The sequence below is a fragment of the Schistocerca americana genome, chromosome X, assembly GCF_021461395.2.
Source record: "Schistocerca americana isolate TAMUIC-IGC-003095 chromosome X, iqSchAmer2.1, whole genome shotgun sequence".
Lineage (NCBI taxonomy): Eukaryota > Metazoa > Arthropoda > Insecta > Orthoptera > Acrididae > Schistocerca > Schistocerca americana.
The window spans coordinates 922,653,273-922,668,968 of NC_060130.1; the positions used below are offsets into that span (position 1 = coordinate 922,653,273).

The 15,696-nt window shown below is 43.2% G+C and overlaps 1 protein-coding gene and 1 pseudogene across 1 annotated transcript in view; both read left to right on the forward strand.

The window, feature by feature from the left end:
* Window positions 1-15,696, forward strand: part of LOC124556400 — a 720,172-nt gene that overhangs the window by 387,219 nt on the left and 317,257 nt on the right. The gene's annotated exons all lie outside the window — the stretch shown is intronic.
* LOC124557414 lies at window positions 8,754-8,871 on the forward strand (annotated as a pseudogene).

A 15,696-nucleotide genomic window follows, 5' to 3' on the forward strand; every position in this document is an offset into this window, starting at 1 on the left:
TGTTTCATGGGTGTGACAGTTTCCAGTGATTGTTCATAAATGGTGTAAGCAAAGAATAGTGGCTGTTTCAGCCAATTTATGTGCGATACGTTACATTTTTTATGACTGGGGTCGATTTTTAATACATGCAGGAAGCATTCAACATCTTTAGGTCTTCCAGCACTTTGTTAGGAATTGCTAGCTATGTGACTTCTCTATATACAGGGAGATTATGATAAAAATTCCTGCCTCCAAACGCTGTAAAAAAATTACGCTGCTCAGAATGACGTCAAATTTTAACGGAATATGGAATTATTACCTAAGGAGGGGGAAACGTTATAGAGATAAAAAAAGTTTAGATGGACCTGTAATCGTCATAACGTAAGTGGGTCCGTATATAGATGACAGATGAATTGCAATACGACGGATATGGTGTGAGATACACATTAAACCAATCGTCCTGTGCAATGCGAGTGACGCCAGACGTTTGGCATTCAACAGTCGTGACGCTGTTAGTGAGGTAAGCACATCCACAACGTCAACGTCGTACCACATCAGGTGGGAAAATTCGCTCTTTAGCTGACGGGAAACTGTCACAAGACGTGTTCAGTATGCTGTCCATCGTTTTCTGCCACACGTTGCAATCGAGAAATAGCATGTTCCACGACAGATCGGAGTATCTCAGGTGTCATGATCAGAGAGCGTGGCGCAATGTGCGCCTTCAGTTCAGCTACGTGTATAGGTATCCTATCAGATTTAGCTGCGTTTCCCCTGTTGAAAGATTCCGCTTTATTTTCTATGCTGTGGTCAATTATTTCAATACGTATCGTTCTGGTGTTCGTCCGACGATTGAATTTATCACATACGATTTTGGTTAGTGACACAGTTTTTCAATACGGAATTTAGTGTTTCGACCTTTTCTTTGACATCTTCGTTTCTGTTTCAGTATCCTCAATGAGTAGATTACAAAGACGGTGTTTAAAAGTGAACTGTTTTAACGTAATATCAAATCTGCTTATTAACTTTTGTCAGTTCGATAGAATGAATTTTGCTTCATAATTAGCTCAAGGCTTTTCGCATGCCTCTCCTTACTCACGTTTTAGCTTTGAAAAGTTATTGTTGGTGCACAGGGCTTTGACGATGTTAAAATCTGTGCTGACGCTCTCTTTGCTTTTGGAGCAGCTTCTCTACGTGGATACTGAAGTACTACTCAACCACAATATCATTGGGAGTGAGAGCACTTCGGTCGGCTCGTGTGTGTACCTGTGTGCTGGAAGCCCATCAGAATGTGCTCTGCTGTTCCAACGACCATACAATCCGCTCATAAAGCTACTCGGACTTCTACAGTGTAAATGACAATCGAAAATATTGAATACGGTTTTTGTTTACTGTCACGTCATTTCGTGTTTCCGACAACGGCCACGGGATGCCGAGTGCACTAATATCATGGTTTGGTAGTATCGATCGAGTTTCCATTACAGCTATGATGGGCACATACCTAATGAGAATAGTACAATAATCTTAAGCTTTGTCCATAGATACTGAATACCTACAGACTCTGAGATGAATTGATGTTGACTGCTCATAATCTGAAATCCTTCGTTCCTTTACATTCTCATTAACATCTTTAGTCAGTGTTGCTGTATTATCACTGCGTCCCCTCTGTATATTAACAAAGTTGAAAATTCGGGTCTATTGGTAAGCAGAAGATCTATGAATTGGATCTCTGTTTCACTGCTCAATGTAATTTTCAGACAAAGCATTTAGAGCAGTGTCACAGAACAACACTCTTCATTATCTCCAAATGTGCAACACTCAATATGTCACCAAACGAAAAGCCGGCTGGGGTGGCCGAGCGGTTCTAGGCGCTACAGTCTGGAACCGCGCGACCGCTACGGCCGCAGGTTCGAATCCTGCCTCGGGCATGGATGTGTGTGTTGTCCTTAGGTTAGTTAGGTTTAATTAGTTGTAAGTTCTAGGGGACTGATGACCTTAGAAGTTAAGTCCCATAGTGCTCAGAGCCATTTGAACCATTTGAACCAAACGTAAATTACTAGAACCTAAAATAAAAAATGACAAATGATAAATACGCTTATAGCAATCGGCATGGTAACACACCAAACGAAACCGTCACGTGGGCAATTGTTCAATGCGTCTCGCGTCATATGCTGCACTTGTAACGGTCACATTGCTGTTGCTAAACGGTGTTCACTCGATGCGTAGAAAACATTTAGCCCAGAAAATCAAGCGACACTAATATACAATTTTGAAACTTCCTGGCAGATTAAAACTGTGTGCTGGACTGAGACTCGAACTCTGGATCTCTGCCTTTCGCGGGCAGCTCTTCTACCAACTGAGCTACTCAAGCACGACGTATGACCCCTCCCCAGAGCTTTAATTCCGCCAGTACCTCGTCTCCTACCTTCCAAACTTGACAGAAGCTTGCAGAACTAGAACTCCTGGAAGAAAGGATATTGCGGAGACATGGCTTAAACACAGCCTGGGGAATGCTTCTAGAATGAGATTTTCACTCTGCACCGGAGTGTGCGCTGACGTGAAACATCCTGGCAGATTAAAACTGTGTGCCGGACCGAGAATCGAACTCGGGACCTTTGCCTTTCGCTGGCGGTATTAAAGCTGTGGGGACTGATTGTGAGTCCTGCTTGGATAGCTCAGTTGGTTTAGCCGGCACGGTAGCTCAGCCTGTTCGGTCAGAGGACTGCTTGCTCTCTGTAATAAGAAATAAAAAAAACTGAGTAAAGGAATCAACGATCAACTTGAACGGATGTCTTGTGACGTCCGTCCAGACCAAACGCAACGAACTATATCGAACAAACTAAAAAAAAAAAAAAAATTGGTAGAGCACTTGCCCCGAAAGGTAAAGGTTCCGAGTTCGAGTCTCGGACAGGCACACAGTTTTAATCTGCGAGGAAGTTTCATATCAGCACGCACTTCGCTGCAGAGTGAAAGTCTCATTCTGGATATATAATTTTATTCGAAATTTACTCACCAATTGTAAATTCCTTGACATCAGTTGTATTAGGTACAAACATACTATCTATTAGTGACATTTGAAAATTTCCCACACATCGCGAGCGCTCACCTTAACCACTCCGGCTCCCCGGACCGACCCAAACCTCCGTAAGTCACTATGTCTACATCATTATACCATATGCTGTACGTCTATACCTGATACAGTTCATGTCAAAGAATTCGCAGCCATTGAATAAATTTCGAATTATTTCGTACAGCCGTGAATCATCAATAACCGTACTTCGATCTCGGCGTACGAACCATCTGCCGTGTTTTCCTGGTATTCACGCACGTCGTTGCCTGCAGTCGGCGTGTAGCTCATAACATGACCTGACGTTTTATTTGATTGTTTTTTTTTCTGGATTGTTTTTTGACAAGTTCCGATCACAGGGGCTAGTACATTCAATAATGTATATAATGATGTGCGCTGACAGAATATTTTCATAGGTTAAATGTCAGATCGCTTCATTATTTGGTGTTTTTCCAATGTGAAATTCAGTAAGCACTAGTTTTTATTCTTTTTCTTATGTTTTATGACACATGTGATATTCACACCCCTTTGTGGGGATCTAGTCTCTGTATGACATGTAATTTTGGCATGTATGTTTCTGGATTTGTAGTTATTGTTGGTACATTGTCTTCGGTTTATATGTATGTCTCAAGAATACTGGTTTACATCCGCCGAAACCATGGTCAAAGTTGGAATAAAAGCACATTTTTGTTTCAGTTGGTTGGGTGCTTTGGAATCATTTATATCGAAAGTGGTTTTTGCTATAAAAATTCACGAAATAGAGATCGTTACACCATATAATTTAGTTCATTGCAAGTGATGCGATTATTTGCATCCTCATGTGTTCCAATACTATCCATTTTTCTCCTTTTGCCCTTTACATGCAATAGCATTTTTAACAAGTTGTTTTTCCCTATAAACATGTTACCAAACGTGTGACACGCACGAGATAGAAACACATTAATGTTTTGACTTTGGGTGTTCAGCCCAGTTGTTGATTATAATTTATTCGGAAAGTATCGCGTCGAGAAAACGTGAGAGATCATGATAGAAAAAAATATTGGTATCCCATTAAAAGATACCAGCATGTAACCAACCATAACAAAATTCAAAATGAATTTTATTGAACTGCGTTAAGGCGTATATTGTATGCGTTTTTAGGATAAAACTCTACTGGTGATAGAACGATTGTCGCCTAAACTAGTATGGTGATAAAAGACGAAATGTTAGCATTAGGGCGGGTCCATAAATTCCATACTGATGCTAACACTATCCTCTAGAGATTAATGGAATATCACTCGTTAATACAGTAAAGTCGAGATTACTTCGTTGCCTGTGGATGGCACTGCAGGTTAATCGTCAGAATTCGTCTTCAAGTGCTGCGAGTAATCATGTTGGATATAATGACTGTCTGGATATCACATTGGGAGACCACATGCGGAGTCGAATGGCACCCAGTGTTCCTTTTGGTCTTCCGCCTTCTTTTCTGTTAATGGGTGTTCTGCATGCCTTTTTCTGAACTTCAGGCTTACTGCTAGCATAGAAAATTCTAGAGTACATCTCTGACATTTGGAGTTCTTATCGAATAGGCATAACAGTAGACATCGGAGGAATTGCGAGTCGCGCTGATGAGACAGTAACTGGTCAGAATAGCCCACACGAAAAAGCAATAGAGATAATCTGGTAACATAAGCGGCACTCTTTGAAAGAGGTATTTTTTTCGTGATGCCTTTCTGGGTAACGTTAGAGACCATGTGCTGCAGGAAGACTGAGCGACAGTTCTGCTGTCTCCGTCGTGTATCTCACCTAGAGATCATGAGAATAATGTATGAGAGATAAGGGCAAGTACTGGAGTATATAATTAGTCACTTTTCCATCGTTTCATACGTATATCGACTAGGGCTGAAAATCCCTAAAACTGGTATGGTGTTCGCTCCGCAATGACTGGAGTATGTATTTGGATGTTAATATACAGGTGGCCCACTGATCGTGACCGGTCCAAACATCTCACAAAATAAACGTCAAACGAAAAGATACAAAAAACGAAACTTGTCTAACTTGAAGGCGGGAACCAGATGGCGCTATGGTTGGCCCACTAGATGGCGCTGCCATAGGTCAAACGGATATCAACTGCGATTTTTTAAATAGGAACCCCCTTTTTTATTACATATTCGTGTAGTACGTACAGAAATATGAATGGTTTAGTTGGTCCAATCTTTTTGCTTTGAGATAGATGGCGCTGTAATAGTCACTAACATATGACTCACAATTTTAGACCAACAGTTGGTAACAGGTAGGTTTTTTAAATTGAAATAGAGAACATAGGTACTTTTGAACATTTTATTTCGGTTGTTCCAATGTGATACATGTACCTTTGTGAACTTATCATTTCTGAGAACGCATGCTGTTAGAGCGTGATTACCTGTAAATACCACATTAATGCAATAAATGCTCAAAATGATGTCCGTCAACCTCAATGCATTTGACAATACGTGTAACGTCATTCCTCTCAACAGCGAGTAGTTCGCCTTCCGTGGCGTTCGCACATGCATTGACAATGTGCCGACGCATGTTGTCAGGCGTTGTCGGTGGATCACGATAGCAAATATCCCTCAACTTTCCCCACAGAAAGAAATCCGGGGACTTCAGATCCGGTGAACGTGCGGACCATGGTATGGTGCTTCGACGACCAATCCACCTGTCATGAAATGTGCTATTCAATACCGCTTCAACCGCACGCGAGCTATGTGCCGGACATCCATCATGTTGGAAGTACATCGCCATTCTGTCATGCAGTGAAACAGCTTGTAGTAACATCGGTACAACATTACGTAGGAAATCAGCATACATTGCACCATTTAGATTGCCATCGATAAAATGGGGGCCAATTATCCTTCCTCCCATAATGCCGCACCATACATTAACCCGCCAAGTTCGATGATATTCCACTTGTCGCAGCCATCGTGGATTTTCCGTTGCCCAATAGTGCATATTATGCGGGTTTGCGTTATCGCTGTTGGTGAATGACGCTTCGTCGCTAAATAGAACGCGTGCAAAAAATCTGTCGTCGTCCCGTAACTTCTCTTGTGCCCAGTGGGAGAACTGTACACGACGTTCAAAGTCGTCGCCAAGCAAATCCTGGTGCACAGAAATATGGTACGGGTGCAATTGATGTTGGTGTAGCATTCTCAACAGCGACGTTTTTGAGATTCCCGATTCTCGCGCAATTTGTCTGCTACTGATGTGCGGATTAGCCGCGACAGCAGCTAAAACACCTAGTTGGGCATCATCATTTGTTGCAGGTCGTGGTTGACGTTTCACATGTGGCTGAACGCTTCCTGTTTCCTTAAACAACTTAACTATCCGGCGAACGGTCCCGACACTTGGATGAAGCCGTCCAGGATACCGAGCAGCATACATAGCACACGCCCGTTGGACAATTAGATCACAATAGCCATACATCAACTCGATATCGAACTTTTCCGCAATTGGTAAACGGTCCATTTCAACACGGGTAATGTATCACGAAGCAAATACCGTCTGCGCTGGAGGAATGTTACGTGATACCACGTACTTATAGTTTATAACTATTACAGCGCCATCTATAACAAGGCGAGAAAAGTGGCCCAAATAAAACATTCATATTTCTTTACGTGCTACACGAATATGTAATAAAAAAATGGGGGTTCCTAATTTAAAAAACGCAGTTTATAGCCGTTTGACCTATGGCAGCGCCATATAGCGGACCAACCACGGCGCCATCTGGTTTCCCCCTTCAAGCTAGACGAGTTTCGTTCTTTGTAGTTTTTTCGTTTGATGCTTATTTCATGAGATATTTGGCCCGGTCACTATCAATGGACCACCGTGTATAAGGCCACGCGACTATGTTCAAACAAAGGAAACCTTTTAACGTAGTGAAATGACGAACGTGGATTGGGCTACAAAAATATTAAAATTAATATTAATTACAGGATATAAAACGGCACTTGGGCGATAACATTTCGTCTCAAATCCTGCACGAAATTATCAGTTGTGTAGTTATTTAAAAAGACATAAAAGTAGCACAATGGAAACGTTCTTCCTACTTTGCGTTGATATATATATATATATATATATATATATATATATATATATATATATAAAGAGAGAGAGAGAGAGAGAGAGAGGGGGGGGGGTTTAAATGTCATCAGCACACTCAGAGATGTGTCAGTCGCAACTGCGTATCTCCATCTACTTGCGAACATGATCACAAGTGAATGCTGAATTTCATTATTATTCTAGAAAATATTGATGCAATATTTTGCTCTGTATAAACGTGACTCGAAATCTGCAAGAAACGAAAATTATACATGCATCAAATACACATAATAAGTCAAAAGCTTGCAGCTGTCTCACCCAAATACAGAACGGTAAATATTCAGGGATATGGCACGAACGGTCATTCCAAGCAAAAATGTCTAGCAAATACGGGCTCTTAAATGCATACCTTAAGAGCTATGAGAACTTATTCAACTTTGTGACCATGGAACAAAAATTATCTATTGCAAGCTCTTTGTTTCCATACTTTGAGAGGTGATAGCACTGATCGATAAAACAAAAAATCTCCACTAACCATGGTGTCTGAAGTCCATACATAAAGATCTATGAGCGCTTTTTCATCTTCGCTACTGTGCAACCCATCTCTTCTCCTGAAAAACTGCGCCTAGGTAGAGAATATGGTCCAAATACAGCCTATGACTTTCATATCGCCAATATTTCTGAACTTTTCAAATACAACGCACCTTCATGGCATTCTAACACATGTTGGCTTTTTAAGAATGAGGTTAATATAAACAGATTCGAAGTGGAGAATTGTAAAATATAGCTTACTTAGACAGGGCTAAAAATCTGTCATTTAGGTCGGTATTGGGCTGCTTCAAAAATGCTATGAAGCAGCCATAAAAAGAACACCAATATGTCAGGCATCGACGGCACTTTTAAGAAAGCCTTACCAGCAGTGGGAAGCTAAGGATACACACGTAAGATGACATGAATTCAGATCAATATTAGGCCTATTTGCGATGGTCGCTAATGTACATATCTGTTTCAGCAACTGCCCATTTGCTGCGTACCCACATCTTGCATTCGAAACAGTTGACCAAAGTTCTTCATGTAAGTCCTCATAAAAGACACCATTGCAAAAAAACCAACATGCATCCTCACCATGTGAATATTCTCCTAGAGGTATATCCAGATCGTTATCGTAACGCACAACTCGTCCCATGGCTGCACCATCATCATCATCATCATCATCCGAATCTGCCTAACTGTTGAAGGTCTTCCCTTTGCCCGTGCATTTGCTATTGGAGGTTTTCTGCAACAACTAATGGAAAATAAAATTAAAATATACATACCTACAAAATCTTCCAAGGCACTGTAAATGGCAAAGTGACGCATTCTGTACCACGACATACAAACACTTGGGCTACAAGCGATCAATTGCTCCCTTTTGCTTGTAGGCTCCCTCTCTAACAACTTAACACTGCCGCCACTAGGCTGCAGCACCTGTATGCGGTTAGGCAACAACTAGCCCATATTTAGACTCTAGCCTGTATTTGGTTCATTTCCTCTGCGCAATTTGATTCTATGTTTGCTACAACTTTTTGATTCGAATGATCGTTCCTGTCACATCCCTGATTATTGAACATTCCTCGTGCGACAGCCTGTATGTCGGGCATCATGTTGAAACCGCGGCAACGGCCTTTCCGCAGTGGGTACACCGGTTCCCGTCAGATCACCGAAGATTAGCGCTGTCGGGCGTGGCCAGCACTTGGGTGAGTGACCATCTGGGCCACCATGCGCTGTTGCCATTTTTCGGGGCGCACTCATCAGTGGTTCCGGTCAAAGAAAACCATCATAACGACCGGCAAAAGCTGTGTGCTGATCACACACCCCTCCTATCCGCATCCTCAGCTGCGGATGACACGGCGGTGGGATGGTCCCGATGGGCCACTTGTGGCCTGAATACGGAGTGCTACTGAGTGCTACGTTGAAACTGCACATCTGCATCTTCGACCGTACAATACGAAAACTAAGACCAGAATGGCTTCCTGTTACAATCACGTTTTCTCAAACAGACAATTTCGTAGCGAACACTAACTGGATCCCACATCCCGAAGTCCCTGCCCTCCGATACATATACCACGCTAGGAGACTCAGAGATAGTTTCAATAGTCATCCAAACATAGTAACCTACGATACTTTGGAAAAAACAGTAGACTGGCGAGCAGCGGGCTTGCACACTTATGAAACAGGTCGCTGTGGGAAGATCGACGTGTTTCATGATCGAAGGGATTACAGACAGACTTCTAGCGTGCAGGCTTAGCTGGTCGCGCTACTGTCGCTGCTCGGCGGCTGTAACTTTCGTGTGGTGTTCAACAGGCTCGTAAAACTTCGAACTTCGATTTCTCGAAAATTTTTGAGAAGCGCATCGTACTAGATCAGTATTTGTTACATGTAAGTATGCACTACAATCGTGCGAAAGACGAGCTAACTCTTTGACCCTACGGATTTATGCTTCCGCTGCGAGTGCGTATTATTCTCGATACGAGTAAAATGGCTCGTACCTCAACAAGTATTTCTCCTTCTACATATGATTGTAGAACTTTCTTGCTCCAGTTTTTATAAGTTCTATCCCTGCAAGGGTATGTGACGTTCTTTTTTAAAATATTGTAACTTGCGACTGTCTCGCATGTTAACGTAATTCCTTTGGACGTACCAGATATTTCAAATGGTTCAAATGGCTCTGAGCACTATGGGACTTAACTTCTGAGGTCATCAGTCTCCTAGAACTTAGAACTACTTAAACCTAAGTAACCTAAGGACATCACACACGTTCATGCCCGAGGCAGGATTCGAACCTGTGACCGTAGCGGTCGCGCGGTTCCAGACTGTACGCCTAGAACCGCTCGGCCACTTCGGCCGGCTATTACTTTCATTTCTGTTGAACATTTACCGTCCAGTATAAACTAACAGGTGGCGAACCTTCACAAAGGGAGCCTGCTCGAAGTATAGAACAGATGTTGCAATGTGTCTACGTGTTAAGTTGGAAGCAGCCAATAGGAGGATTTTTGTGGTAGACTGAACAGCCGTTAGTGTTCCGCATACTGGTGTTTCTTTAATTGACATGTACAGCATTTTTTCACTGTCAGTGTCGAAAAGTCATTAATAATTTCATTTCAAAAATCTGAATCTAAGTTGTGGTGTCAGATTGATCTGTAGCATAGTCCGAGGTGTAGGTTAGATAGTAAGATGATAATTTCACTTACGAATATTCTCCGGTTACTTATTAATGACTATCCACACAATGCGGGTAATCCACGTCATTCTATCACTACAATGACTAATCTTATTTCAGAAGAAATTATTAGTACCATATTACATAAAAACTAATTTTTCTAAATATCAATAAGATATGCGGTAGAATCAAAGAGTGAAAGACTTTACATCGCGAGTAGTTCCTATGTGCCTGCCACCAGTACCAAAATTCCATACTTATACTAAGTAATTCGTGTCAGTTCGGCATCGAAACCAAATTCCGTGTTTCAGACGAAGTCATTTATAACTGATACAGTACAAAAAGCGCAAAAATGCGATATTTATCAATAACAGAAACTCCAAGACGCGGAAAAACCAGAAGAGTAAGATTCGATGGTATATTAGTTAGTATTTGCTTACATTTTCTACCGTTAAACGAATTACTATTCTCCGTAAATCTTTTTTATCTCATTATAGCGCCTATTATGCTAAGGCTGTTGTTACGTTAAAAACTAGTATTTAGTCCTCGCGATGGAAACGAAACCTTATCGTTACGTCATTCGGTATACATATTAGCTGTTCCGTCATGGTAACTTTCCATGATCGTTCGCGACACTTTCACACATGTCAGAACTTAATAACAGGGATCGTATCGGATGATCATAATGACGATTAAGTTTCGCTTATTTATCCAAAATTTCGGTCGCTTGACTCTGTTCAAACACTGTGAACACTTCAATGCGCTACCACGAAAGCCCAACGATTAAACGAGGGATGTACGTGCGAGAGAAAATGTTTGCAACTCTTCGCCAACCTTGGCAACATTTCGGTCGCAGCTTGTTCTCTTATAAACCCTTTGTCTTCACGACTTGGTTGTTGTAATACACTTTAAGTGGGAAAGTGACTGAATCAACAGAAGAATGGCACCTACGAAAAGTGACACTTGGCTGCATTTCGATGAACTGAATAATAATGAAGCGAGGTGCAATTCTTTCTTCAAAAATTTAGAGTCCTTGGGAAATACTTCAAACGTGAAACAGCATTTAAGAAAATACCCCACCAAACAGCACTATAAAATTACTCACTTAACACGATAGGAAAAGAGTAAATACTGCGTTATACACGAAGTGTTTAAGAAGAAAGGTCACGTATCACTACAGCACGTAGTGTTGGTCAAAGCTAGGAGACATGTTCCTCTAACTATATGTCCTGAAACCTCTGTCTTTTATGATATGGGCCAGTTCATCCCTTCATCTGTCGGTTACGTAGAAATAGACACTTCAGGCAGTGCTGTATATGGTTACCACGCATCCTGAGTCATCCTTCAGTCTTATTCCCACTATTTCAAATACACCTAGCTCCAATGTAACTGCGTTACATGCATTTTTCACCTGTTCCTGTAACATATGCACATTGTTGATGGATTTGGCATAGAGTAATGAGTGTCAGTGACTCAATAGGCAGAAATCCAACGGATTCAGATCCGGTGAACGCGTAAACCACGTTGCCAGATCTCCTCGACCAATCCATCGCCCACGGAACATTTTGGTGAGGTACTGTGTACTGACGCAAGCAAGACCCGTACAAATGGGGTGGTGCATGAACCATAGTTGTTGTCTTTCTGCAGGTGTTATGTTCTCCAGTAACGTACGTTGGAAAGATACGAATCTTACACCAATCGTTTGCCTACATAATGGTTATCATATAACCGTATCGGAGTCGCGTTACGTTACTTACACCCTGCATATACACTCCTGGAAATGGAAAAAAGAACACATTGACACCGGTGTGTCAGACCCACCATACTTGCTCCGGACACTGCGAGAGGGCTGTACAAGCAATGATCACACGCACGGCACAGCGGACACACCAGGAACTGCGGTGTTGGCCGTCGAATGGCGCTAGCTGCGCAGCATTTGTGCACCGCCGCCGTCAGTGTCAGCCAGTTTGCCGTGGCATACGGAGCTCCATCGCAGTCTTTAACACTGGTAGCATGCCGCAAGAGCGTGGACGTGAACCGTATGTGCAGTTGACGGACTTTGAGCGAGGGCGTATAGTGGGCATGCGGGAGGCCGGGTGGACGTACCGCCGAATTGCTCAACACGTGGGGCGTGAGGTCTCCACAGTAGATCGATGTTGTCGCCAGTGGTCGGCGGAAGGTGCACGTGCCCGTCGACCTGGGACTGGACCGCAGCGACGCACGGATGCACGCCAAGACCGTAGGATCCTACACAGTGCCGTAGGGGACCGCACCGTCACTTCCCAGCAAATTAGGGACACTGTTGCTCCTGGGGTATCGGCGAGGACCATTCGCAACCGTCTCCATGAAGCTGGGCTACGGTCCCGCACACCGTTAGGCCGTCTTCCGCTCACGTCCCAACATCGTGCAGCCCGCCTCCAGTGGTGTCGCGACAGGCGTGAATGGAGGGACGAATGGAGACGTGTCGTCTTCAGCGATGAGAGTCGCTTCTGCCTTGGTGCCAATGATGGCGTTATGCGTGTTTGGCGCCGTGCAGGTGAGCGCCACAATCAGGACTGCATACGACCGAGGCACACAGGGCCAACACCCGGCATCATGGTGTGGGGAGCGATCTCCTACACTTGCCGAACACCACTAGTGATCGTCGAGGGGACACTGAATAGTGCACGGTACATCCAAACCGTCATCGAGCCCATCGTTCTACCATTCCTAGACCGGCAAGGGAACTTGCTGTTCCAACAGGACAATACACGTCCGCATGTATCCCGTGCCACCCAACGTGCTCTAGAAGGTGTAAGTCAACTACCCTGGCCAGCAAGATCTCCGAATCTCTCCCCCGTTGAGCATGTTTGGGACTGGATGAAGCGTCGTCTCACGCGGTCTGCACGTCCAGCACGAACGCTGGTCCAACTGAGGCGCCAGGTGGAAATGGCATGGCAAGCCGTTGCACAGGACTACATCCAGCATCTCTACGATCGTCTCCATGGGAGAATAGCAGCCTGCATTGCTGCGAAAGGAGGATATACACTGTACTACTGCCGACATTGTGTATGCTCTGTTGCCTGTGTCTATGTGCCTGTGGTTCTGTCAGTGTGATCATGTGATGTATCTGACCCCAGGAATGTGTCAATAAAGTTTCCCCTTCTTGGGACAATGAATTCACGGTGTTCTTATTTCAATTTCCAGGAGTGTATCTCTTGCGAATATCGCCTCCGTCACTAAATACTACTTTACTATACGTCACAAGTAAGATGGCCCATATCTCAACAGGGATTGGTTTCTGGACATTTCATAATAGGAATTTTTTATAGTTTTGGTCAGTACTACATCCTGTGGAATATACTCCACTTTCCTTTTAAACACCCTGTTTCTGTTACTATAAATGAATGATGACGCGGATAGCAGGAGTCCACAAATCAGAAACCATATTTTTGGTTATTAGTCAGCGGTTAGTCTTACAATCTGCTCTGTAATTTCGTATTTAGATCTCCAAAGTTTTAAAAATTGCAATCTGTAATGAAAATATCGCTTAGCGCTTGCGTTATTCTAGTTCGTTGGTGCGTAAGTGCGTAGCGTTTTTCCTTAAGTTCAATGAACACAGCAGATACACATATAGGCTTTAGTTACCTATAATACATTCTCCTTCACCATTTGGAAGTCTGCCAACGCAGAAGTAACTTTTTGAATCCGCGACAGTAGAAATCATGTCATTCTGGGACGAAGAACTCGTCGGGCTATGTTTGGAGAGCAGTTTCATCAGGATAAGTTGCTTTAAGTTTGTTCGATAGAGAGCGGGAAAGGTGTAAATCTTAGGGCACAAGATCTGGTGAAAAAGGTGGGTGCTAATCTCGTACTTCTCATAGCAACTCTTGTTTAGTATTTAACGTGGAGTGCCATCACTTCCTGCAATCTTCCCGATTATTGTTCTCGGACTGCGCCTGCAAGATGTCTCAGTTGTTGACAGTACATGTCAGCAGTAATGGTTACACATAGGGGAAACAATTTGTAGCATAGGACACTGTCGCTGTTCCATCATATATATGACCTAATCTTTTGTGGATGCGCACACGTCGTTGTACGGGGAGTTGCTGCTTTGTTTCGGCTCAACCATTCCTTTCTCTTCCTTATCTTATTATTAAGACACCATTTCTCGTCACCAGTGACGATACAGGATAAGAATGGTTGGTGTTATTTACGACCAAGTTTTGACCAGCAAGCGCAGATGCACATTTGGCCATACGCAGATTTTTGTGACTTTGGCTTAGAGCATGCGGTACCCATACATTCGATTCTTGAACCTCGTCCATTGGATGCAAATGTCGCACGATGACCACAGTTGATCACACTTGCCAGTTCTAGAGTACACCGACGCGGATCATTGTGGATTAATGCGTTTTAAAGATCTCCACGATACCTCGAAGGTTTTCCTGAACTTTAAGAGTCACTAATGTCAAAAAGATCCTCCTCGGAAAGAGAAAACCATTTTCTTGTCGTGCTCTGTCCAACGCGTTATACCCATACACGGCACAAGTGTTTCTGGCTACCTCCGCAACTGTCACCCCTGTATTGAACTTAAACAGAAGAATATGTAGGGAATGTTCCGATTTATGCACTTCGCACTCCATTTTCTAGCTATAGCGTCTACAGCCCCACACACTATCCTGAAATGACAAAATGGCAAGATGTAAACTCAAATAGCAACAGTGAACTACAAATACAAAAGGACAATCAATAAGTAAACCCATAAGAAAAACACTACGAACTTATGCACGAACCTAATATTCAAAACGTGTGAAAATCGTGTGCCTCTCAGTTGTGGATACACTACTGGTCATTAAAATTGCTACACCAAGAAGAAATGCAGATGATAAACGGGTATTCATTGGACAAATAGATTATACTAGAACTGACATGTGATTACATTTTCACGCAATTTGGGTGCATAGATCCTGAGAAATCAGTACACAGAACAGCCACCTCTGGCCGTAATAACGGCCTTGATACGCCTGGACATTGAGTCAAACAGAGTTTGGATGGCGTGTACAGGTACAGCTACCCAAGGAGCTTCAACACGATACCACAGTTCATCAAGAGTAGTGACTGGCGTATTGTGACGAGCCAGTTGCTCGGCGACCATTGGCCAGACGTTTTCAATTGGTGAGAGATCTGGAGAATGTGATGGCCAGGGTAGCAGTCGAACATTTTCTGTATCCAGAAAGGCCCGTAGAGGACCTGCAACATGCGGTCGTGCAGTATCCTGCTGAAATGTAGGGTTTCGCAGGGATCGAATGAAGGGTAGAGCCACGGGTTGTAACACATCTGAAATGTAAGGTCCACTGTTCAAAGTGCCATCAATGCGAACAAGAGGTGACCGAGACGTGTAACCAATGGCACCCCA